At 40.2% G+C, this 22,676-nt stretch overlaps 1 pseudogene; it reads left to right on the top strand.

Annotated features, from left to right (window-relative positions):
• Positions 1-22,181, top strand: part of LOC123821850 — a 41,149-nt pseudogene extending 18,968 nt beyond the window's left edge.
• The last annotated feature ends 495 nt before the right edge of the window (positions 22,182-22,676 follow it).

Genomic DNA, 22,676 nt, shown 5'->3' with positions numbered 1-22,676 from the left:
TTCTCCCTCCCTTCCTCTCTCTCTAAAAGTAAATAAATAAAATCTTTTTAAAAAGTTCACTGAATGGAAGGACCTAGGAGACCAGCTACTCTATATAACTCTTTTACAAATAAGGAAAGGAAGAATCAAGTAAAATGCTTTGCATAACTAGAGACTATTTTTTGGCAGAGTGGAGCTATATAACCTGCCAACATTACTATGAATAGCTGTGAATGGAAAGCATTTGTTTTAGTGGAAAATAATGCAGGTAGACATTTTTTCTTTCTGCTCTTTGTGTATCCCTGTTTTAAAAGCACAGTCGAGTACTGTGAATGCTTTGATTGACTCCGTGTGCTTGGTTAAGAAAGATCAAGAGGAGGATGCCATTCAAGACTTATTTCCAACCACCAAAACCCTAAATCCCCAATTTCAGAGATTATTTCAGGTGAGAAAGGAAAGATGAGCAAATTGTATTTTTTTTTAAATGAAAGAGAACCAAGCGAAAAATTAGGGTGATTGACCAGTCACAAACAAATGTTTTTATCCTCTAAGGGTGAGGTCCTACCTATTTAATGGATGAATGTGACCTGCTTTCTACTAAAAGACAAAAATATTCTGAGCTGTTAGGAAGAAAAAGGTCAAGTTAGGGTGCTTTCTAAATTTTCCCTGGAGAAAGGCTGTTATTTTTTCAGGAGGGCTTAATAAAAAACAGATTATTCTTTTATATGTTTTCTAGGCTTTTCTCCTCTATTTTATGTGAATGAGACTTTGTTTGTTTGTTTTTAATATCTACATAGTAGAGTCTTCCTGAACTCTATAGTAATCACTGCTAGGGAAGAAGTCTTCCAGTGCCACGTTTATCAATGATGTCATAATTAAAGGTAGCATGGAGGTCAGATAAAGAGGTTATAGTATGAAATTATTACAGGAAAACATAAAATGCAATTTCTGAATCCTGGGCCAGAGGAACTGGAAGGTGGAACTTGGATCAAGGGGGACTGGGGAAGCTGATGGAGCACTGACTTGTGCTGAGGAAGGGGAGGAGTAGACAAGGGTCAGCAGGGAGGAGTGTTCCAGTCCTGGATTCTCTGGGTGGTGGTAGATCACAGGCTGAGAAAAATCACAGGCAGCGCTTTCAGGCAGGCTCTTCCCTGCAGAGCAGTGGAGGGTCTGTTTCTGAGGGGCCTGTGTGGTGGAGAGACCATTGCCTGTGGTCCTGACTCACTTCTCAAAGCATCTTTAAGTAGCTCAGGTTATATTATGGCTTGTTTAGATTTTGAGAGATCCTCTGCACATGAGAAATTGCCTGATTTTTAAAAAATGTTTGATGCTTATAATTTCTTTAAGTAGTGGGGAAGAAAGTAACTTTTGTTGTAAAATTAGAAATAGAAAGCTTAACATACTTTAGTATTCTATGTGTAATCGAATATAAATTACTTGCACAAAAGTCTTTGGTGTTTTTGTCAACTGGACTTCAAGATGGCTTTTGCCATTTGTAGGGAAAGGAGATCAGACCAGTTGGTGTGGAAAACTTACAAACAGGTTACTATGGTGAGGAGTAGAAACTTTCCATACTTGGCAGATTTACCTTGGGTGGTTTCTGTTTAACTTCAGTGCTTGTTGGATTAATGAATAGATATAAAGTCATGAACACAGGCATTGTTATCTTTCAGAGCTATTAAGAACTGGCAACTTTGGCTTTTATAATTTATCAACTTTGTTTTCTTTTGTAGGGGTGAGTTTTTAACAGGGCTTATCTGTGTAAAGAAGTGTCATTACGGGGGCACTTGCATGTACTAGGGAAATTAAATTCACTTTTTATAAAGCTAATATTTATTGAGTACTAACAACATGCCATGTGCTAAAGGTACTAAAAGTTCACTACTTGAAAGGACCCCTCAAAAGAAGTGAGAGGGGTAAAGAGATATAAAAGCAATAGTTATAACAGTGTTGGGATAAAATTGCTATAGGAATAAGAGGAAAGAGACATTCCTGCACTTGGGTGACTTTAGGAAGGCTTCCCTGAGGGAAAAGGGGAGTTGTGAAGTGACAAGGGCATGCCAGAAAAAAGGACTAGCACAAACGCAAGCATGAAAACACAAAGAAGAGGAGAGTAGTATATTTGGGGATCCACAAATAGTTCCATTAGGTTGGAGAATTTGCTGTATGAGAAAATTATGGGAAAAGTGGCAGGGAAGATAAATAGCATTTGGACTTTATCTGTAGGTAGTGGGCAATCACAGAAGAATTTTGTCAGTAGGTGGGTGACCCGCTTTTTAGAAAATAGGTCTGGTGATGGCCTAGGAGATGGACTGGAAAACAGTGTGGAAACTGCAGTGGTCCACACAAAGGCTTGAATTAGAGCAGGGACAGAGAGTGGAGAGGAGACATTTTAGAAGGTAAAGTAGATAGGATATTTAAAATCTTTTTTAAAATTATATTTTATTGATTATGCTATTGTAGTTGTCCTGATTTTTCCCCTTTGTCCTCCTCCACTTTGCACCCCCCACTCCCTCAGGTAATCCCTCCATCCTTGTTCATATCCATGGATCATGTGTATAAGTTCTTTGGCTGCTACATTTCCTACACTGTATTTTATATCCCCATGGTGCTCTGTAACTGCCTATTTATACTTCTTAATCCCCTTGAGTCTTCACCCATTCCCCCATACTCCCTCCCACCTGGCAACCATCCAAATGCTCTCTCTATCCATGATTCTGTCTCTGTTCTTCTTATTTGCTTGTTTGTTTTGTAGACTCAAATGTTGATAGATATGTATTTATTGCTATTTTATTGTTCATAGTTTTGATCTTCTTTTTCTTAAGTAAGTTCTTTTAATATTTCGCATGATAATTGTTTAGTGATGATGAACTCCTTTAGTTTTTTCTTGCCTGGCAAGCTCCTTATCTGCCCTTCGATTCTAAATGATATCTTTACTGGGTAGAGCAATTTTGGCTGTAGGTCCCTGCTTTTCATGACTTTGAGTATTTCTTGCCAATCTCTTTTAGCCTGTAAAGTTTCTTTTGAGAAATCAGCTGATGGTCTTATGGGACCTCCCCTGTAGGTAACTAACTGCTTTTCTCTTGCAGCTTTTAAGATTCTCTATTTATCTTTATCTGTTGACATTTTAATTACCCTGTGTCTTAAAGTGAGCCTCTTTGCATGCATCTTGTTTGGGACTCTCTGTGCTTCCTGGACTTGCATGTCTATTTCCTTCACCAAATTAGGGAAGTTTTCTTTTATTATTTTTTCAAACAGATTTCCAATTTCTTGCTCTTTCTCTTCTCCTTCTGGCACCCCTATGATGTGAATGTTGGAATGCTTGAAGTTGTCCCAGAGGCTGCTTATACTATCCTCATTTTTTTTGAAATCTTTTTTCTTCTTGTTGTTCTGATTTGTTGTTGTTGTTGTTGTTGTTGTTGTTGTTGTTGTTTTTTGCTTCTTTATATTCCAAATCATTGATTTGGTTCTCAGCTTCACTCACTCTACTGTTGTTTTCCTGGAAATTGTTCTTTATTTCAATTAGTGTAAAGGATTAAATGGCAGTTAATAAGAAGTAAACAGGAATTGAGGATAACAGAATCCTAGCTTGGATGAGTGGAAGGATGGTGTTAGTCACCTTTAATTGTGATAAGATAATGATTTTCAACCAGTATGCCGGAAGGATATTTAAAACATGCAATACCTGACTATTTAGTCAGGGGTGCTGACCTCTTTTTTCTTAAATTGTCAAGTAAAAAAAAATAACAACAGCCACCACAACAGTAGCCATCTGGTGTGAATGAATTCAAATGATTTCTATTTTATTTGCCACATAGGCAAAAATATATATATATATTTTGTGTGTGCTGCAGAATTTTACTAATTAGTTTGTGTGCTATGAGATTAAAAAGATTGAAAATCACTGTGATAAAGCATATACAATAGAATAAACAGAAAAGGTAATTCATTTTCTGTTGCAAGTGCTAAATTTGTGATATCTGTATAGACACTCAGTGGGAAGTTGGGAATTGGGATGCAGAGCCTAGGAGAATATTCAGGACTAAATAGATTTGAGAGTCCTTCTTCTTCAGGTAGAAAAAGAAGTGAAATCACCTGGGAGAGTATGTGAAGTGAGAAGAAAACAAAGTCCTAAACATCAACATGTTAATGAAGAACTGTTAAGAAAATGTTCCCACTTCCCCTCTCCCCTCACCACATCCACCAAAAGGTCAGAGAAGTAGAAAGCATTAGGAGAAATTGATTCCCTAGGAGGTACATGAAAAGAAGGGTGTCCAGGAGGAAAGAATCACCTTGGATGCTATGTACATTGGTGAGTCCAGGGAGCATGGCAAAGGGCCTTGGGGGTCTGTAGTTAAGTGTTTGATGATTTTGAAGACTCAGTGTCAGCAAATGCGGAGGGAGCCAGGTTTCAGTGCTGGAGGAGAGAGCTTTACTGGTGAAAGAGGAGAGAGAGAAAGAGAGAGAAAGATAGAGAGAGAGAGAGAGAGAATGAATCTAGGAAGCTATAGGAAGATATGGGTCTCAGGAAGACTTTTTTTTCCTTTTTAAATGAAATATTTATAACCAGGGTAAATGAGCTGTGAGTAGTGGTCAGAAGGAGGGAGAGATTAATAATCAATTTGTTGGCAAGAGGTTAATTGAATTCTAATTTTAGAAAGAAATGATGAAAATACATCTTTTGTCAAGCATACAGTTAGAATTGCCTCTTAAGATTTTATTTTTATTTATTTTCAGAGAGGAAGAGGGAAGAGAGGGAGAAAGAGAGGGAGAGAAACATTGATGTGCAGGCTCCCAGTGGAGGATATACCCATAGCCCAGGCATGTGCCCTGACTGGGAAGAGAACTGGCGACTTTCCAGTTTGTGGGAGGACGCCCAACCCACTGAGCCACAGCAGTCAGGGAAAAACTGCCTTTACATAATTGATACAGTGTTGCTAAAATCAACATATTAGTGACTTCAGAGCTAACCATGTGGTCTGCTGTTTTTTCTATAGTCTTTTTCAAACTGTAACACTCACATTGAGGGATCACAGTTGCTTAAAAGAGAAATAAGTAGACTGAGGACTCATCTAAGCTTCAGCTACTAAAAAGTATCACTTTCCCATAACCTCATTTAAATTTATTTATTTATTTATTTTTAGAGAGAGGGTAAGGGAGAGGGAAAGAGAGGGAGAGAAACATCCATGTTACCTCCTGTGCACCTCTCAAATGGGGACCTGACCAGCAATCCAGGCATGTACCCTGACAAGGAATCAAACCAGCGACCCTTTGGTTTGCATTACAACGCTTAACTCACTGAGCCATGTTGGTCAAGGCCTTATAACCTCCTTTAAAAAAATGAATTGGGATTGTTTGATTGACTGAATTTTATAAGTATCCATTTTAGGTTTATCTAGGATGTAACCTTGAAGAATATGAGAGGTTGATGCTTTAGAACATCTCCTGTGGCTCTTTTATTCTTGACCTATGGATGATGACATTACTTGAAAGGAATGCCTAGAGTTCCTAATGAAAATCTGGAATGCTTTTCATTAGGGAGCCCGGCTAGGGTATTTATCCATTGTTTCTTCTAATTCTTGTCCAAAGTGTGGACAGACCAATCGAACATGAGGGATAGAATCTTCCAGAGCATGGAGGGTAGTCAGCTATGCTGGGTGTTAAATTATTGCTTACATCTTTAAGGGCTTTCCACACTGTTGTAGGTGCTTGACTGACCTGAGGGAGAGCACTGTGAGTTAAGAATTACGCACCAGAAGGTTGGCGGTAGATTCACAGGGTCTGGGATCATTCTGGTTTCCACTTTTGCTTCACACTAAATAGGCCCAAGGTTATCAATGCTCAAGGGAAAATCAAGTAATTAGGAAAGAGGAAAACACTAGTCAGACTCTGAAACAAATGGACATACTATGGAGAAGGAAGACTTGTGGCTGGTGTTTTAAAATAAGGGAGCAACCCTTAAGCTTTCTAGAGGGATTTGGTACTTAATTCCTACCTCAGGGTTTTCTGACTTTGCAGGACACCGAATTCTTGGGTGATATTTACTATCCAAGCCAATGTGTCTTTTATTTCTTAGAATGGAGACCTCTAGCTTCCATTTCTGCAGGTAGGGAGATAGTTCATGGGGTGGTATAGATCATATGCCTTGTGGGATATAGTATTTTGAAATTGCAGGAGCTATTCAGTGCTCTAGTATTTTTTTAAAATTACTAATGTCCAAGTTGTTGAAAGGGAGAAGTAGTAGGAGCCTTAGTGGCCAGGCTAATCTTTGAATTGATTCTCTAGCAATGAAAGGAGAACATCAATGGATTGATAGTTTAATTTTTTTCTCTTTCTTAATGGTATCCCGTCCTTTAGCTTACCTTTTTTTTTTTCTCCTTTTAGAGTATTCACTTTTCTGGGTGGATACCACTACTGCCAAGGCCTCGCTTAGTAAACTGAAAGCAGTGCAGACGGTTGAGTGGAAGAGGCTTGCTGTCCAGATTTCCACTCGTGTGAGCAATGGAGAACCTCCCTGGCCTTGATCTTGGCCCCATTCCTGTTATTCCTCCAACCAATATCTGTTAGGTGTTTGTTATATATCAGGCACTTTTTTCAATACTCGGGATTTAGTAATAAATGAGACAAACAGGATCTCTACCTTCAAGGGGAAAGGTAAGGTGATAAGTAAACTAAAAAATTGATAATATGAAAAGTTAATGGTAAATTCTATCAGAAAGAGAAAACAAGGTTAATGACAGAGAATGACTGAGTGGTAGGGTAGTGTCAGGGAAAGCCTCTCTGAGGAGGTGGTAATTGAGTAAAAAACAGAATGATAAAAAAAAGAGGGCCAACTCTGTTGAGATCCAGAGGAAGGCAGAAGAGGCAGAGGGAGCTTTAAGCACAAGGCCCAAAGTCTGTAATAGGCTCGGCATAAGAATGACACAGGAACAGCACAGTCTAGTGGGGTTGCTCTAAGGAGGAGGGTGGCAGGTGATGCGAAAAGGGAGGGTGTAGGGATGATGTTGTGTGTGTCTTCAGAAAGGTGAAGTGCTTGCTTTGTGATAGCTTTAGGGCCCTGGCTGTTGTGGCTCAGTGGATTGAATGCCGGCCTGTGAAACAAAAGTTGCCAGTTTGATTCCCAGACAGGGCACATACCTGGGTTGCAGGCCAGGTCCCTTGTAGGGGGCGTGCGAGAGGCAACCACAGTAGTGGAGATGGACAGAAGTGAAAAGACTGGTACAGGATAGTCCAAACTCAGAACTCTGGTGGGGGAGGGGAGGGGTTGGGACAGACCAGCATTCTCTTCTCTGCTACAAACTCTTCCTGGGACTCACTGAGCATGCGCAACTCCCCTTCAGCCATCTGCTTCATCTAGCACACAGCATTTTCTAAGATTAAGCAAGGGAGATAGCAAAGTGTGTGAAGGGAGGTGAAAGGATTATAATAAAAATCATAATTTCACATTGTTAGAAGTCTTCAGAATTATGTGTTTTAGGAGACCTTATATCACCAAGTAGTTAAAGTTTCAGCCTCTTTTTACAAGATGAGGTTCTTTTCCAGGAGGCCTTAGGCTGACAGTACTGCTAGGCTTGGGTCTGTTTTCCAGCTGGTTTCAGACATTATCCAGGTCCTGCTAACCAGGGTGGTGCTGGGCCCACTTTTTGTTCTCTTCTTTATACGATAAGAATGGCACAGCCCTCCAGAACTAAAGGTGGGGACGATCCCTGTTCAAAAAGGATAATGAAGCCATATCTGAAGTCTACATCTGCGTTTTAAAATTCTCACACTTTCTGCACAGTGTCTGCTGCTCAGAGCTTTACACCCCCAGGAGCATCTGCCCCCAATCCAGCAGTGCGTTTTGAATATGCTGGATCCCCCGACTAGGTGACAGCTAAATGTCAGATTCCTCTCTCTGAAATAAAGACACTGCTCCCTCTGTGTGAAGCCATCCAGAGAAAGGATGAATCGACTCAGGACATTTTTCAAGACAAGTAAGTCCTCCATGTGGTTGTATTTGACCCTGGCCTACATAAGACTGGTGCTAATCAAAGGCTGGGGGTCTGTGGCTAAGGGCTGCATGTGGGTCTGCAGAATCACAATGGTGGGAAAAAGAAACCTTTTCAATTTTGAGCCTTGCATTGAAAATACTGGTTTCTCATATCTGTCCATTGTAGGTCTATTTTATTCTTGCTGTTCATCCGGAATGTAGAGCTACTTTCTGGGCTGTTGACTTTCTGATAAGCATCAAATTCTTGGTGCCATATATATTCTCCCTATATATATATATATATAGGGAAGCTAAAAAGTTTTCAACTATCTAAGGCTAAATTTTACCATTTTTAAAAATCGGGTGCTGGGGATGAGAAAAGAGGGGCAAAGGTTATGCAGTTACGTGGTTGGGAGGTTAGGTGTCAGGAGAATGTCAGTGAGATGTCTGGAGGGAAATTGGGAAGGGGAATGGAAAGCCTGGCCAGTGTCAGCAATGTACTTGGTTATGCTGTCAGTGAGGTGTTTGTACCTCTAGGATAGCAACATGCTGGTCGCATAATTCTCAGATAAAATCAAGTTTTCAGGTAGCTATTCAGTTTTTCCCTCTCATCAAATTCTTTTCAGTATCTGCAGCAATTTCCATTCAAAACAAAACAAAAACAAATCATAAGAAATTGTTTTTGATTATCCAGAATCATTTGGGTGTATAACATTGATTTTTACCAGATTTAGATTTGTTTTTTTGGGTGGCTTTTCCCCTCAAATCAAAACCATCTATTCATTTCTTTAGGCTATATTCTGAGATCTAGGTTTAGATCACATTTTTTTCTTTGATTTCCTTCCCACAGCTCTATCTTCATTGATAAAATAAAGCTTTTTATTTATAAATATCCCATTGGAAAAGAATTGAGTAATTTCCAGAAACCTTCATAGGGTTCCACAAATTGTGAATTTAATGAATTATCTTCCAAGTTGAATAGAAAGCTTTATGCTTTCTGTGGCTTCTTAGAGGTTTTTACCCCCACCTTTGCTAGAATTGAAAAAGAAAAAAACATCTTGGGATTGATAGATTCTATCATATGCATTCCTCGCACATTCTGGAGAGTTTTTGTTTCTCTGTAGTTGGCTGTGCTCCTTCTACACAGGAAGCCTGTCACTAGAAACCTGCTTTCCCTCTGCTATCCTCATCTACCTACATCTCTCTGGATTCGTATTTTAGAAGAGTTTAATAAAATTTTGAGTTCTTTTTTTCTTCCCATGACAGCCCTCCTGTAGCCTCACTGAAGTCATCTGCTGTTTTCTGTCTGTGCATTAAAGCCCCAGTTCATGGTCTGTTACCTTCTGTTGCTGTGGGAAAGAAAGGGGTTATTTTCCCCTTCTTGTGCTGATTAAAATGTAAATTAACTGGTGAAAACAACACAGATGCTGTTGTTCTGTGATTTGGTCCCTACTGTGACTACACCTTCAGCTCTAATCCCACCACTCACTCTTCCTGGAAGCTTGAGCGTGCTGGCAGCTTCTTGCTTGGCACTCCCATCCTGGTCTGACAAAATCAAGTTGTCTGCCTGGGGCCTGGGAGTTACCACACACGCCTACTCACACTCTCATTGTCTACCCTTTCTTTAGAAATCAGAGTTTTTAAAGATTGCAGAAACGATGCATTGAACAAATATTTGTGGAGTACTTCCTGTATTTAAGAGGGATTCAGTCTCTTCTACAAGGTTCTTAAAACCCTTACTTTTTATGGTAAGTCACCCAGCAGCTTTAGAGGTGGTCTCCCTAAAGAGAAAACAAAACAACAAAAAACCCTGCTAACAATTAGTTGTAGTTTTGTGTCTATTCAGCATGCCTGTATCCAGGGTATTTCCAGGGCAGGGGTGAGGGACACAGACTGGGGAGTGAGCAAATGTCTGTCCAGTAAGTGTCAGAGGCTATGACATAGATCCCTGAGCGGGGAATCACTAGTTTTCATTCCAGCTTTGAACTCTTTATTTGATTTTGGTTAAATAATTTTACTTTATGAGAGTTTATCCATCTAAAAACAGGCTTATCTCAAGAGATCTTATAACAATAAAGTCACAGATATTAAAGCACTTTGAACTATTTGGAGGAAAGGCAATAGTCAAAACCCCAAGCAACAATAGTATCATTATTAATAAAAAAGACTGAACATTTGAGAAGATCTATTTTTGCTGATGAACCTGTTGGAACCTTAGTGTTAGAAGTGATATCTTCATTTTAAGAGGGTAAGAGCACTGTATAATATTGTAGTTCAAAAATATTGTAATGCTAAATATTACCCTTGTCATATAAAAACATTATTTCCCTTAATGTAGTTGAAATGAAAATGTCATCTTTTGGACAGGGAATGTGTGTAAGAATTAGTGTATCTGAGGTATAATTCTACTTGTGTAACTAACTGATATGTGAACTTGATTTCTTTTTGTCTCTGTGCAGATAGTCTAAAATTTTCTACTTTTTCAAGTTCCCTAAGACTCCCTGTCGCTTCCATTTAGCAGCTAACCTCACCTGGTTATTGGTTAAAAAGTCAGACTGCAGAGTCAGATGGTGCAAGCTGGTCCCCTTGCTCCATAGGGTTACCTTTGGTGCAAGTTGCTTATCCTTGATAAGCCTCAATTTACTCAGGAGTAAATAGAGATGATAGGAATATCTGTCTCAAAGGGTTGCCATGGGTGTTGATTGAGTGATACATCTATTCACGGTTGTATTTCTAGAACCGTACAATGCCTCACACCTAGAATGCACACAGTGTTTGTGAGGAAATGATTTACACAGTCCTAATCACGTGCATAGCACATCTGTGATGATGATAGTGTTATAGAGAAAATAGAGGCTGGCGGGTGGGAACTCCTCGGTTTTTTTGGCCCATCTTATGCAAAAACATATCTACGTTGTTTCTACCTTTATTTCCTTCTTTCCTGTCTTAGTGGAAGATGGTACATCATCCTGCCCCAAACAAATCCTTTCACCTATGTCCTAAGATGCCATCTTCTGTCTCCTCTGGTACCTTAGTCTATTACTAATTACTTCCCTCTTTTTGTATTTTCAGTTTCTCCCTCTGTATCAGCCCTTTCTCTTTACACATTAACACATCACTTCTTTCCTCAACAACAAAATAAAGCAATCCTCTCACTTCCTCCGTCTATTACTACCTATCATCTTTCCTTCCTTAAGCCAGGCTAATTGGAAGTCTGATCTACCTGCTTCTTTACCCATCACTCACTGTCTTGGGCTCTATCCCCACTGCTTCCCTGACTGGTCTTCCAAATGACACTGCCTGCTTAAATTTATTTCACCTTGGTAGAGCCCTATTCTTTCTTGACTTCTTTGTAGCACCTGACATTGTCAATTATTCTATGTCTCTTGAAACATATATATTCCTTAAATTCAGTCTCCGCAGGTTCTGTCTAAACGTTTGACAGCTCCCGTTCAGATTCCTCTGGGGCTGCTTTTCTTTTCTACTAACCTTAAATGCTGATATTCTTTAAGACTCTTCTTAGACAAAGCTGACCTTTATTGGACTCAGGTATGTGCTGAGTGCTTTGCTTTACATGTATTAGCTTTTTGGACCCTTTTGACCATCCTGTGAAATAGGACACCAAAGCTTAAGGAAGATAAGAAATTTGGCCTAGATCACAGCTGGTTACATGTTGGAGTAGGCAGTCTGATGCCAGAGCTAGTCCTCTCAACCATCACGCCCCATTGTGTTAGCAATGGGTGTTCTAAGACCTTTGATTATTTCACATGCAAGTCTTCAAAACCTACTATCTACCCATCCTAACATATAAGGTCTGTCCAGAAGGTATCCACCATGTAATATGAAAAATAGAGAAATTGGCCTTGGCTGATATGGCTCAATTGATTGAGCACTGGCCAGTGAAGCAAAGAGTTGCCTGTTCAATTCCCAATCAGTTCGATCCCTGGGTTGCAGGCCAGGCCAGGTCCCTAGTAGGGGGTGCCCAATAGGTAACCATACATTGATGTTTCTCTCCTCTTTCACTGTCCCCTCCCCTCTATCTAAAATAAATAAATAAAATCTATGAAAAATAAAAAAGAAGAAAAACAGAGCCATTGAGTGAAGAAGATACAAGATACAAGAAACATCATACATAGGATAATGATGCCTCATTCCCCTTCAAAGTAGGCACCTTGGGACCTCACACAGTTCTCCCAATCACCATCCGTCACCCTGTCATATTTTCTTGAATTTCATTGAAGGTCTAAAATCTCTTCCCTTTCAAAGGTGATTTTAGTTTTGGGAAAAGCCAGAAGTTTCAAGGCATCAAATCTGGGCTATAGAGGGGCTGAGTCACCTGGGTGATCTGATGTTTTGCCAAAAAAACTCTGTTTAAGATGAGATGTGTGAGCGAGCATATTATCTGATGAAGCTGCCAATCACCAGGTGCCCGTAGCTGGGGCCTTCTGAATCATCCAAATAGTTTCCCTGGAGGAATGTTCAAGCTTAATGCAAAACTTGATGCAGATTAGTTACTCTACTAGCTCAGTCATTTTGAATGTGATGGCCACACAGTACACATGCTCACTCAAAGCCATCTACTACCCACACTGACTAGTACAGTGAGGTCATCATTGTTTACCCATGTGCGTTCCAGTCCACTCTCCTTGGCTGCCAGGTTCTATTGATATTGTGCAAATTGTCCTTGTTGTATTAACAATGTCTGGACTTTTTCTGGACAGACCTGGTTTCTTCATCTTATCCACTGGATATCTTAAGTGTCTATTGTGACTTCAAGTTTAATATGTCCAGAAGTGACTTTGTCATCTTCTCTCTCCTTCCACACTCCTTTTAAACCCCTCTTCATGCTGTTATTCTCTATTTTAGTGAATGGTGCCTACTTTCCAGGGAGTCATCATTTCCCTATTTTCCATATCTAGTTGGTTTACCAAGATGTATTAGATTTACCTCAAATCCACTCCTTTCACTTCAGATTAGTATAGTGGCTAATAACATTGATTTTGGAATCAGATAAATTTGGATCAAATCCAAGCATTTCCCTTTAATGGTTGGTTAAGGTTGGCAAGCTGCTCCGTCAAGTTGTCATATCAAACAGCTGCCTTTCAGGAGGCTGTGTAGGAGTGTGGTTAATTAATAAGAGCTCAGGATCAGCTGTGGACTCCTACTAACCATGTTTTAGACAAGGTCAGGCCCTTTTGAAGCTCATTTTGCTCATTTGTAAAAGAACAATAATAACTCCTAGGATCGCTCTGAAGTTTAACTGAGATATTTTAAATACGGTTAGCATAGTGGCTAGCATATGGTAAGCATTTGAAAAAGGCAAACTTTTGTTATCCACACCCACTGCCATGGCTTTTATCCAGGCCTCAGGTTAGCCTCTGCTTTACTGAGACCACTCCTTAGGGATTTCCCTCATTCTGCCTGTATCCCTTCCAGTTCATTCTGCATTCTGCTACCTGAATTGTTTTTTAAGAAACAAATCTGATTGCATTACTCCCTTGCTAAAATGTTTTAATGTAATGATTCTTAATCTCTTTCCCCTCTGTTTCTCTCTCTATCCATATAGGTGTGTGTGTGAGATGGACACTTTTAATAATCTGATTTAAAAAAGAAACTATGAACTCTCTCCCCAGGAAAATATGCTAACATGCTAAGCTTTGCATATATTTTCAAAGGGTTCATGCATTCCTCACTGCCATCCTTGGACCCTTGATTAAAAAGACCTTTATTTAATGGCTTTCCATTACCTTCAGCTTAACAGCAAAACAACGGAGTTTTCTCTGTTACACAAATGAGAAAACTCTGATTGGCAGAAAGGAAGGAAACACTTATCCATAATACAACTGCTTAGAAAACCCGCTTTTCCCCTCACAGTTTCCATGTCTGTAATTTAGATATTTTCTACCCTCATCTCTCACTACTTTCCAAATGCACCTCACGCCCCAGCCCAAGACAGCTGCTTGCTATCCGCTCACAGGGCTATGCTGCCAGCCACAAAGTTTCATTAATTGGCCGTTGATGTATTTATCTTTTTTCATTTCTCTGACCTTTTTAAAGTTGTAGATTGTACCTTGATTTTTGTATATTTAGAGACTAGAGCTCAGCCTGGTAGCTGACACATAGTATTAGGTAAATGGTTGGCTAAATAAGTGTATTACAAAGAGAAAGATAAGGAGAAAGAACAACAAATTACCTACAGTCCTGACATCGACATGCAGCAGCTCTCAACCACTGTATGTCCACTGTGATGTTGCGTAGACAATTTCCAGGGCTCAGCTCCTTCACAGATGACTGGTGTTGGGAACCACCCTGCCTGGTATCAGAAGCTGAAACCCCCGCCTAGGCTAAGGCTAAGGGAACGCCCTTGGAACCGTAAGCCAGCAAGGAGACAAAAGCTTATCTCCCTGGCAGGAATGCTGCTTCTGCTGCTTTATTCATAACTGAACACCAAAAAGCTTGGTCGGTTAGCCAAAGATGGATAAGATTCCCCAAGGGGGGAACGACCTAAGACAGGCACGATCACTTTGGGAGGCCCCCCAAAAGAAGGACTTGGGGGGCTGCAGCAAAAGGGGGTGATGGACTCTCGCTCCTCAGCTTTGACATAGCCTGAGTTCTCATAGTTTGGGAGAAAAACTCCTTATCTCTTGGTTGCCTTAGTTCCCTTGTTCCACCTAAGCCCGAAACAATGACAGGGTGGTGCAGCTCTGTGCTGAAAAGGGCGGATTCCCCGGGTGATCAGGCCTAAGAAAGAACATGTAAATTACTGTGAAACCTTCTTTGTTTAGAATGCTCTCAGTTGAATGAGAAGGGTCCTAGGAGGAAGTTAGTTTGTTTTGTTCCTCAAAGTCTTACAGCTCTTTTACCCCGACTCAAAATAGACCTGCAGAGTTCCTTGTTTTCTATGGTTCCTTACTTCCCCCTAATGAGTACTGTACTTTGCCTGAATTATTATGCAAAATGAGCCCAATAAAAGCAGGTTTGGACGGTAAATTGGCGCGCTCCTCAGTAGAAGGGGTGGCCATTTCGTCCCTACTTCTCCACAGAAACTAGTCTGTCTCTGTGCATGTTTTTTCTTGCGTGTTTTCGACGAGCCATCCACAGCATTCCATGATCACTGCTGGCCGGTGACCCACGCATCAGACTGGGGTATGAGAACCCTTGCCCTTTCCTACTTCAAATAGACAGTATGAGTTTAATATATGCAGGATTCCTAATAATGCTATTACATGAGTTAATCTTGAGGATATTAATCATATTAAATTTTCACTACTTTGAGAGCTTATTCCTCGGCTTTTACATGCTCAGTGTTAGAGAATTGGTATATATATTCTATATATATTGATGTATACATATATAGGTGTGTGTGTGTGTATATATATATTCTTATCTTTCTTTCCCTAGAATCTTGGAAAGTTTAAGAAAGTCTCTATGTCATTCAACCATCTCACAGAACTTAGCATAGTGCTTTGCATGTTTAATGGTTCTTAACACTACTATATATATTAATTTGTATTTTTGGAAGAGAATAGATAAGTTGTTGATATACTCATACTTTTGTTTTAAAGATTTCATTTATTTATTTTTAGGCAGGGGGGAAGGGAGGGTGAAAGAGAGAGAAAGAGGAACATCAATGTGCAAAAGAAGATACTTCGATCGGTTGCCTCTTGCACTCCCCCAACTGGGACCTGGCCTGCAACCCAGGCAATTGACCTAACTGGGAATCGAACCAGCAACCTTTTGGTTTGCAGACTGGCACCCAATCCACTGAGCCACACCAGCCAGGGCAATATCATACCTTTTATCATAGTGTTTTCCTGAGGAGCAAACTGAAGATCAGAGAAGATAGTAACTTACTAGACTCTAAACTTTAGGTAAAATACAATTAATACAGAATCAATATTTTTTTAGAAGGTATAGGATTCCAAGGCCGAAGACATGGCATGACTGAGACCAGAAGCCAGCTCTTTTGTCTCCAAATCACCATCAGCACAATGTTGTCTGTCTTGTGAGAATAACTGGCAAAGTTTAACTGAAATGGTTGCATTTTTTTAATGGACTCAGATTCTGGTGGAATTTCATGTTTCCTTGGGTTTATGCATTTTTCCTACATATTTGTAGGAAAATAGCCTGATGGAAAATTGTAGGAAAATTTGCTATCAGGCTTTTTGTGTTTATTTTTTATTCTGTTTATTTGAAGGAAGGAGCTCAGGATGATTCAGCCTTTTAATGTTTCCTGGTCCTCATCCTTCTGTCTTCTACTTTTCTTTGCCTCTCAGAGGAAGAAAGGCAAGTGGTGAATAAGAAAGATGTCGAGTAATAAAACTTTTAATTCACGTTTTTGTAAGGCTCTGTGGTTATTTTGGTTCTTTATCTAGCTGTAAAAGGAGATTCATTATTGAAATATCATTGAATAAACCTGCTTATGCCTTATCATTCTTTGCTTTATTTTTAGGATATCTTCTTCTTCAGGCCTCATTGTCTGAAGGTTGGGCTTTGGAACAAAAATGCGTCACATTTAGAAACACTAGTTCTTAGTAATTTTCCTTCTCATTCAGCCATTTTGTGACAGCTGCTTTTGTCCCAGACTGATTATTTTGCTGGGAGAAAAACTTCATCTCTCTGTGTTCAGTACCTTAAGGGAGATTATGGGCAGAGCCTTTGGATTTGATTTTCTTCTCCTTTTGCAATTAACTTGACCTTCTCTTGACTTCAAGACAGGCTGCTAAAGCCAGAATGTTACTGAGAGCAAGATGTTTGGTACGCTTCCTCGGAGGCATCTTTCCCCCGACCAGTCCAGATGCTACTGGACTCTGTTAGCATGTTGCCCCAAACAGAATTAAATTGATAAAAGAACAAATAAAAAGTTTTTTGAAAGTGGTTCTTCTTAAATTTTTTTTTAAATAGTTTGACTTCTCTAAGAGCACTCTGTTGTATATTTAATCAAGGATTACCTAGTAAGTGGAAGCTTCAAAGGTCTCACATATGTGATGGAGCAGATGGGCTATTAGACACAACCGTCTTCTGTGTACGTGGAAACCTAACAGCTATCACCTTAATTCTGAGACTGAAACCAGCAAATAATTCCGGAAGGGTCATGGGTTTCTTACTGAGATGTTGTTTCCATGACCTGTGCTTGCAGTGTGGTCCTTGGAGAGTGCTTTGTGAGGCGGCTGCCACTGTGACCTCTGTGCTGCCAGACAGCAGGGCTGCTGTCCTTAGGAGGGCAGGAGCTTGGAGGCTGGATGAGACAGGCAGGCTCCTGTAAAGGGGTCCAAGTGCAGCTCTTTATTTCTGACACTTAAAAAATAAAGTTGTACTTTTCATATCAGTAATTCTGGGTTTTGTATTGTTTGTTCTGTTTTATGGGGAAAACCCTATGTATTTCTTTTCTAGGCATGAAGAGGGGCCCAACTCTAAAATATTCAAGACTGAGGAAGGGGGAGCCCATTTTATTCTCTCTGGCCTGGCTGAAGTCAGCATCACCCAGGTGAGTGGAACCTGTCCAGCGTGCTTTGCCCCTTGCAGGCAGGTCATGGCTGGGGGAGACGGTATGGATGCTAGTCCTCTCAAGATATAAACCATGCAAGAGCATCCCACCCTTCCCTCTGTCGGTAGTTATTGTCAGTCAGTTACCTATGGAATTGTCTTTATGATATGCAGTACATAGAGCACTATACAACACAGAGAATGGAACATTTCAGTGTAGTACTTTTTGCAGTGATTTTTTTTTGTTGGCTTCATTTTGCAGTTTTCAGTTTAGTCAAAGTAATAGAATAAGTGTGGTTAATGATATGAGTCTTAATCTCCAAGTACATAAAATTTTGAGTGTAACTTTTTTTCTGATACAGAACTTCAGAACAGGTTTCACAAGTTTAGGATTTCCCCAAACCAAGTATCCTTTGACCCTGGAGATGTTCTTTATTTAATGGCAATGTTTTTGGAACTTGCACAAAATGCCTTGTTTTACAGGGCATCATTTAGAACCAGTGGATCCTAATGATTGTCCCTTACTAGCCAGATACACTAAGGACTCTTAGCACTAGGGCATGCCACTTCCCAACCTCAGAAAGAAATGCTCTCAGAAAAACTGAAAGTCTGAAAACTGATTTGGGTTTTATTTCAGTGTTTTGTAGTGAAGCAAAAAAATACAACTTTATTTGTTTTGAGAGCTTTTCTGACTACTATACCAGAGCAGATGGGAAACTTTAGTACATTTTCTGCCAAAGTTTATCAGCCATAATAGAACCCCACTGTTTTCTCCCCTGTGAGCTGAATGATACTTAGGCCCTGTTTAGGATGGGACTGGAAGGTGAAGGACAATAGTATGATCAGAAAGTGCCATACAGTGTGATAGAGATTTTCATCTTTGAAACTAGCCCTGCAGTAAACCTTGAAACATGGTCTGCTTTTACTGTTGGCAGACATCTTCAGTGTGGGCACGTTTATATATTCTACCAAGACTTCAGTGCCAAAGGGTCAGCAGCAGTCCCCTCAAAAAGGGCAGTTCAGTGAACCAGGCTGTTCAGGCTGTTATTTCTCATGTCTTCTTAGTCGGACAGATGTATTTGGAACTGACCCCATGACGCAGACACCAGCCCGCAGTATCTGAAGCATTATGTATGAGACGCCAGACAAATTCACATGGACTACTGAGTCCTGTGGAAGAAAAGGGACGGCCTGGCCACTCGCTCGAGAGGAGAGTGCTCTGACCCTTGCTTTGACAGGCTTTTATTGGGTTTGTTTTTCACAAGAATACAGGTAAAGCTCATTAATCATTATCAGGTAGTAAGAATCAAATATACAAAGAACTCTGAGGGTCTATTTTGAGTCAGGGTCAGATAGCTAAAGAGCCATAAAACTTTGAGGAACAAACTCACTTCTCATTTGAATCCTTATCATTTAATTGAGAGTGTTCTAAACAAAGCAGGTTTCACAGGATTTTACATATTCTTTCTTAGGCCTGATCACCCGGGGAACCCGCCCTTTCCAGCACAGGGCAGCACCCACCACCATCATTGTTTCAGGCTTACATCAGACAGGGGAAGTAAGGAAGTCAAGAGATTAGGAGACAGACAGAATGAGGACTCAGGCTATGTCAAAGCCGAGGGGCAAGGCACCCCTTTTTGCTATAGCCCCCCAAGTCCTTCCCTGGGGCCTCCACATGATCGTGCCTGTCTTAGGTCGTCCCTCCCTTGAGGAATCTTACTCCTCATTGGCTAACCAATCAAGCATTGGGGGCCAGGCAGGGTGAAGTAAAAGGGGCAGAAGCAGCACCCCTGCCAGGGAGATAAGCTTTGTCTCCTTAGTGGCTTATGGTCTGAAGGTTGTTCACTCAGCCTTAGCCTTGGTGGGGGTGGGGGGTAGGTTACAGCTTCTGAAACCAGGCAGGGCAGTTCCCAACAACCCCACACAGCAGCATCCTCCTCTTCCTAATGGGTTGGGTATCAGAATGCTCAAGCAATCTGCCACAGACAGCCTTCAAGCAGGGCTGGCTGGTGGCTCATCAGGAATACTGCTGACCCCTCTGGAAAGAAGTCATTTCACATCAAGGGATGTAAGTGAAGTACAGACAGCAGCTACATCTGCTAGCATTTAACCAAACAGGAAATGAACATGAATAGAAAGGGCCTTCACTTTGTCTTGGGTTTTATTTTATAAGAGGACAGTTGCTGCACGAAACCCTCTTGCCTTGCCTGGGGTGTGGCTGTAAAGAGAAGTGATCTGCAGGCCTGTTGTCCGTGGGCATGTTCTGGGTTGGCAGTGTGAGTCCTGCTGAAGATTTCTGTGTTCTAATGAGGCAGAAGAATGCCAGCTTTGAGGAAGGTGAGTGCTAAGCCACTGGCTCTGCATTTAAAGGAAGGCCTTTAATTAGGTTAATGGATTTAAAAATCTAGATTTAGAAGTGTGGCCTTGTGTTTTGATGCTATATATAGCAGTTTTCTTGTGGATCTTTGTGTTGTCCCTTATTGGGGAGCTCAGTGAGACATTACAAGGATAAGCTCAGCACAGGTCTGCCCACACAAAGAACTAATTTGTGGAGAAAACTGTGGGCCAGAACCTTGCAGCTTTTAGTTCCCCTTCACTGAGATTCTGTGGGTTACTGTGAGTGAGCTTGGAATAAAGCGTTTCTGTGTCTATCTTCCTGTTTTTTGAGACATATAATTCTTGTTCTAAGCTTAAGGTTTTGAGGCCTTTACAACCCAGAAATATCTTGCTGCTGCCCCTTGATTCGATCCTTCTGAGATTGACTACAATCCTCATGTTTTTCTTATCAGATGTAACTTAGAATTTCACTTGGGTTTGGACTAATATTAAAACAGCTTCCAGGAATGGAAAGAGGGTCTTGGGCTGGCATAAATAAACATAAATTTTTCGTGTAATGGAGTGAGTTCTGACCTAGCTAGTGGAAGCTTCCTTTAGACAGGGAACTTTGAGTGAGATCCCTTTCAGTTATCTACTGCTGGAAAACAAATTGGCTCAATTTGGTTGCATAAAACAACCACTTATTATGCTCATAAATTTTGTGGGTCATGCATTTGGTCACGACATAGCAGACATTTTTTGTCTCTGATCCTTTATGTCTGGAGCTTCAAATGGAAGATTGCTGTGTGTCTTGGGGAAGGGCAGCGGAGGAAGGTGGGGTGGAGTTCTAAAGCTGGGAACCGGAATCAGCTGAGTGCTTAGTCGGTCGGGGGCTGTGGGCTGGGACTTCAGTTGGGACTCTTTGCCAAAGCAGTCAAAGGTGTCCTCTTACAAATGCCTGGGCTTCCTCATAGCACAATGACTGGGCTCTAGGTCTAAGTGTCCTGAGAGAGAAAGAGCCAGACAGAAGCTATAGCAGTTAACGAAGGTCAGCCCAAATGTAAGGGAAGGGGATGTGGAGTCTACCTTTTAATGGGAGAAGGGCAAGGCTCTGGGAAAGCTCATGACAGGAAGCACTGTTGTGGCCCTTTTTGTAAAAGACAACCCACCATAGACCTGAAGGATGAATAGAAATTAACTGAGCTATGAAAAAAGAGGTGATGGGGGATGGTTAAAAAAGGTGAAAGGATTAAGAAGTACACATTGGTAGATATAAAATAGTCTCAGAGATGTAAAATACAACACAGGGAATACAGTCAATAATATTGTAATAACTATGTATGGTGCCAAGGGGGTACTAGAATTATTGGGGCATAACTTGGTAAACTGTATAATTGTCTAATCACTATGATTACACCTAAAACTATATAAATGAATATTCAATATCAACTATAATTGCGAAATAAAATAAACAAAAAATAAATAAAATAAAAAAAGAAAGAAGGGGCGAGATGGAGTGAGGTGGAAGGGCATTGTAATAGAAACACAAAGCACCCAGGCTCTGTGAGAGATGGGTGAGGGCTGTAACGTGCAAAGTAGGTGAACAGAGTGGGAGGCAGTTGCTCCTCCTCTTACAGTGGCACTTGTTTATTTAACATTTAAATATTTTCCTTGCCTTTGCCTTCCTTTGTGCTTCATTCTAAAAACTACCTTCTAAAATGGTAAAATGCCTCAAGCTTTTTTTTTTATAATCAAAAAGGGATTTCAATATTAAATGAATAAACAAGCAAATAAATATTTAAGTAGATAAACTACTTTGCCTTAGAGGGTTTTCAGTGAAGACCTAGAAAAAAGAGACAATTTGTTACTACCTAGAGGCAAACTTCATGAGGCATCTTTCTGGGTGTTTTTCATGTACATGAAAGAGAATGATGCACTAATATTGATTTTCTTTGAACATAGGACCTTAGAAAATTATCTTGGGTATTAATTATGTATATTCAAGAACAGCAGAGTTATTTGTTAAAAAGAATTTTGGTACAGAGAACACTGTGAAATATTGAAGTGGATTAATGAATGTAGCTGTGGGTGGGAGCTTATAGACAATTTCTTAAAATAACTTTTTATTTGCCAGCAACTACTTAATTACAGTCCTATGTGAAAAAGAAGATAGAATAGATGGGCTAAATAAAAACAGCATTTAAAAATAAAAGATATACACGGGACATTCCTAGAAATCAGTTTTGGAAAAATAAAAAGATATATAATATGTGATTTGAAAGTGTTGCAGTGATAAAAGTTTTGCTTATATCATACCATTATGTCACATTTGAAGCAATTTTTAATGGAATGTTTAAAGCAAAACACAATAGCAAGTCAATTTTATAATTATTTTTCTTGTTGTCTCTATATTCAGCTCACTGAAGACTAGTGTTCTAACTGACTCTAAGTAAGAATTGCCAGCCAGAATAAATTTTAAGGTTAAAAATGAATAATTCAAGGAACATTTTGGGGGAGCTTTTTTAACATGGCTACTCTAATTAGCAGGTGGAATTTAATAGAGCCTATATTAAGCAGAAACTAATGAGGTAAAAGTTGCTTTTCTATACGCAAAAAGTTTTCTCATTTGCACTAACTCTTTTAAAGGGAGAAATCACTCCAAGTGTACTTACTAAGTATCTAGAAGGAATAGAAAATTGGAGAGAGAGAAAATATATGTTATGGATCAGAGATAAATTCACAGCACAATGTACCGTACTGGGCTCTCAGTCAGAGAGGCCCATCTCCATCACTTGTGAATATACACAGATTCTCACAAATGACCCAGCATACCTACTGCTACCGCTGCCATCTGGGGTTCTGTTTTAATCAGGGGAATTTCCAGCCAGCCACTGTTCACTGGGCTTCCTCTTGTCTTTCCCTGAGG

This window comes from Phyllostomus hastatus, unplaced genomic scaffold, assembly GCF_019186645.2.
Source record: "Phyllostomus hastatus isolate PE091 unplaced genomic scaffold, TTU_PhHast_1.1 phas_contig_40, whole genome shotgun sequence".
NCBI classification, from domain to species: Eukaryota; Metazoa; Chordata; class Mammalia; order Chiroptera; family Phyllostomidae; genus Phyllostomus; species Phyllostomus hastatus.
Note: the sequence above shows the minus strand (reverse complement) of the source record. Positions and strands in the feature narration are given on the sequence as shown.